Source organism: Monodon monoceros, unplaced genomic scaffold (assembly GCF_005190385.1).
Source record: "Monodon monoceros isolate NGI ecotype Baffin Bay Population unplaced genomic scaffold, NGI_Narwhal_1 Contig1912_ctg1, whole genome shotgun sequence".
NCBI lineage: Eukaryota > Metazoa > Chordata > Mammalia > Artiodactyla > Monodontidae > Monodon > Monodon monoceros.
This window is the reverse complement of record NW_021697799.1, coordinates 1,750,146-1,755,019: the sequence shown is the minus strand read 5'-3', so window position 1 is coordinate 1,755,019 and position 4,874 is coordinate 1,750,146.

Genomic DNA, 4,874 nt, shown 5'->3' with positions numbered 1-4,874 from the left:
AACGGTGAGTAGTCATTGTGCAATACATAGAGACAGCTATTTGTTCATCCTTTCAGACACGGCAAAGAGAGGGATTAAAAAGAGATGAGTGAAGATGCACATTTTTCCATTATATGTTTTTATATAGCCAGAAATAAGCTTTTTACAGCAAGAAGTTTAAAAAATATGTTTTCTCAGTTCGCTTTTCTCACATGAATATATATGACTACCTTGGTAACCTTTTCCATATTTACATCCTACTTCCATTTGGTTATACAAGCTCTCAAAATACCAATAGACAATAAAGCATTGTAATACATTGGATGAAGCCAGTAAACAGAAGTAATTTTCTAAGTTTGTAACATATTAGTCACATCTTTCTGCAGTCTATTTCTATTTTTTCTCTAAAATAAAATGTATACATTCCAATTGGAAGGATGATATAAAACCAATGTGTAAAACATATATATTTATATATGAGTTAAGACAAGTGGAAAAGATATTTACATTTGACAATATCTTTCATAAATGCTAAACAAACTCTCTGAGCCCCTAATTTGACTTGATGTAGAACTCAACATATGCACACACATAAACACACACACACATACCTCATCTCCACAGGAGACCAAATATTTTTTGTCATAACTTAAGTTTTTGTGTGTGTGTGAAAAAAAAAATCTATATACATATGTAAAATATAACATGTTTTCATTTGGGTCTCCTCTTTGGCACCATGGTGGAAAACGTGTAAGGACAAGCAGAGAACTTCCATAATAAGTATATATGAGCTAAATTCTAAGCATTTTTATTTATTAGATTCTGATTTTCTCCTTAGCAATAGAGATCCTTAAACATAATAGTAGAAAGTCTGGTTCTAAAGTACACTTACCTGTGTTAAATTTTGAAATTTGTTACACCACTTAGGTGACTTTGACAAGGCAAGTAATATCTTTTAATTAGGAATGGAGTACTCTCATGAAGAAATGAGATATGACATTATGCACTTTGCTCAAATATAGTATTCACGGAAAGTGTGCCATCCTTGGTATTAAAGATAGAACAATATCAAGGTATACTATAGAACTATTTCATTTTTAAAATTTATTAGACCCACTGTATTATTTCTATTATACCCCTATCTAAATTAAATTAAAGCTATTGAGTTATTTTTGATAATATGTGAAGATTTATCAGTAAATAAAAAATACATTTGTGGGGTTTTTATTGTATTACTGTAGAAAATCCCATAGTGTAAATCTACATAAATTATTTCTTGATTTTTTAAACTGTCCTGATTTTCCTACCCTCTGAAAAACCACTAATTATTACTTAGAAAGTCAGATATTTTGTATTTCCCTAATTTTGAAGTCCTGATCCTTTAAGACTGTGATGATTGTTGAACAAAGTAAGAATTTAAATGCTGTAATACTAAAGGCTATCATAATGTTGCAAATCTATGTATTTAACATTTTGTTCTGTTATAATCCATTACTTGCTTTTTATATATCTGTTTAGTTATGTACTTATTTGTTCTCCAAACCTGACATTTTCATGTCGTCTCACCTTGGTGCCCTGATTAATGAGGTGACCCTTAGTAATTTGCTTTGTGACTTCACGCTTCTCTGGTTAACTCTGCGGGATACTGCTATGTCCCATGTTTCTGAAAGAAAAGCCCATGTGTGTCAGTCTTTTAATGTTTAAAATATATATTTCTGATGTTATAAAGTGGTAGTAATAATTGGTGGAATAATTGGGCTTCTGTTGATCTTTGTGATCTTTGATTTTCTGAGAATGGAATCATTTTGTGATGTTTATTGATTGGGTTCAAGTGAGATCAGTGAATCAGTTGTAAAAACTGTACTTCATATTTTGTAATCTTTGAGGTGAATGGATTGACCAATTTCAAGGTTTAGAAGAAAAGAATCAGAAACGATGTTGCATTTGTTTACAAATGTGCAGAATGTGTTAGATAAACCAATCAGTATCTAATTACTAGTCTGCAGTCTTCTCTAATTTAATGTTCACACTTTCACAGAGATAAACTACCTGCTGTGTGACCTGATGTATTTGTTCTGACAGCACTTTTAAAGAGACTGCTCAAAACCTGGCAATAACTACATTATTCCAAGATAAATAATTTTCCAAAAGACTTACTTCCACACATGTCCAAATAAATAAACAAAGCCAAAGAAATTCATGAGCAAATAAATGTACAAATCCCAAACCTCCCATTTTATATAAAGTAATTGAAACACAATTTTTATCTATCTTATTTTATTTTTTATGAATAAAGTCCATCTTTTATTTAGACTTCCTTGGTGGTTTCTTAAAAATCTTTTTCCTGTGCTGCACAGCATGTGGGATCTTACTCCCTGACCAGGGATGGAACCCTGTGTTGGAAATGCAGTCTTAACCACTGGACTGTCAGGGAAGTCCGAAATGCAATTTTTTAAAAAAACATTTCTTTCTTACTATAATTAAGGGAGAAAGTTTAAGGTTATTAGTTATAACACAGACTTCTATCTGTGACTTTATGTAGATTGATTAATGGGTTGAAAACCAATTCAATTATATTAGCTCAAACCACAGCGTGATCAGTTCACATAGAATTGAAAGCTCACAGCAGTTATCTCAGATTCTAACAAAATATAATTTAAAAATAGTTTAAATATTTTATTTTGTGTTGTTCATGCATTGTAATCTATTACAAGCAAGACTCACTCTTAAGTTCTGAGTAGAATTCATGTATTCATAATCTATGGCCCTATAATCTATTAAGCAAGATAAATATGTACTCAGAGTATCTGATTACAAAACAGTGTTTTCCTTTTCTTTGAAATTCCAAAAAAGGAGAGTGCTTCAGCCAAAGAAGTCTTCAGGGAGAGGAGGAGAATAAATCATAAGAACATTTTCATCTCTTAGAGTAGTTTGTTTAAGTGAATTAATGTATTCATGTATATATGTGTTTACGTATATATATAATGTATATAATGTAATGTAATCTGCATTACATGCATAAATTGTAAATCAGAATATACTCCATCTAGATCTTATATTCAGATCTCAGTGAAACGATATATAATTTAAAAATTCAGATACACTCTGAATGGCAAATACCACATAATAGTATTACTGTTCTATATTATTTTCTTGGTGGTTCATATAATATTTGTTATCAATTTATTTTTAAAAGGAAATGTTATCTAAATATTCTATCTTCAAAATTTCATCAATTTCTACATGTTGTCTCATTTTTAAATTATTTTATTTACAAGCCCTTTACTTCTGGGAGAAGTATGTCCTCCTAAGCAGTGATTACAATGTTCACAATGTAACTTTTGGCATTAATTGTTTCAGATATTAAATGTATTACATCATTTTATATTTCTACACATATTTTTCTCTAAATTCACAAAATTTTATTTTCAATGCAGTCGATTGAAGCCTGTTTTATACGTTGTAGCACTCTGATCCTAGTTGAGAAAGTCCACATGGTCTAACGTTATTGAGAGTAATAATGTTAACTAATTTCTGAAATTTCTTTCTGTTTAGCAAAGCAAATTTTTTTAAGCCGTGACTCCTATGAATATCCTCTTGTGATGCAGAATTGTTCCATAAGGGCATGTTGCTTTTTTTTTTTTCATTTGACTTATATTTTAGTGAAGATTGAGTTAACGAAACCCAATATTTAAATACTTTCAGGTAATGAGAAAGCTGCTTTTTTGGTGCTCTGAGATTCTATTTCCTAGAATGTGAACTGAAGTGGAAATTGAATTCTTCAACTTCCAGTACAGTATTCAGGGCCCGCAGACTTTGATCTCACGTCAGTCTGGCCAAGCATATTGAATGAGCTCTGTCAGCTCACTCCTTTGATTAATTTTGAAATTTGCATGTAATGGGTAGATATTTTATTGAAAAAGAATTTATGAAATTGTGCCATCCCTATAACCAATATACCAAGATGAACTCCTCCTCTGAAACTATTACTAGCAACATCAATATCTGCAATCATACTTCCAAGTCCAAAAGAGAGTATGCTTATTTTAAGGTTTCAGAACCTAAAACCTACCTTCCCCTTCTTCACAGCTGTTCTTAAATCTGCCAGTTACTAATGTATATAATCAATATTTAGAAGAGAGGCTATGGTTGTATGAGAATAATATTTGTGACCACTAATTTTATAAGGAATGCAAAAATATGTGTGTGTGTGTGTGTGTATTAGAATAGCTTGTACTTTTTAAATATAGATTCCTTAGTCTGTTTGGGCTGCTATAACAAAATATCACAGACTGGTAGCTTATAAACAATCAAAACATTTCTCACAGTGCTGGAGGCTGGGAAGTTCAAGATCAGGGTGCCAGCATGGTTGGGTGAGGGTCTTGTCCTGGTTTGTAGCTGCCACCTTTCTGATGTATCCTCACATGGTGGAAGGGACTAAAGTGCTCTGTGGGATCTCTTTTCCAAGAGCACTAGTCTTCTTCATGAGGGCTTCACGCTTATGATCTAACCACTTCCCAAGGACCCAACCTTTTAATATCATCACATCTGGTGTTAGTGTTACAACATGTGAGCTTTGGGAGGACACAAATTTTAGACCACAGCAACAGACATATTTTTTATAAGGTTATTTACATATTTATATATTGTATATAGACAGGTGTATAGTTTATAAATATATACACATATATGTACTTATATACACTTATTACAGTATATGTAGACTTACATTTATATGCATATGTGTATATTATGTATATAATATACATAATGCATATTTGTGTGTGCATGTGTGTGTGTGCAATTTCCTGAGTGTGTACACATGAAAGCATGTTCTCTTGTATATGATTGATCTGTTTGTTGCAAGTTTTATGTATAAAATTATATTTTTCTGT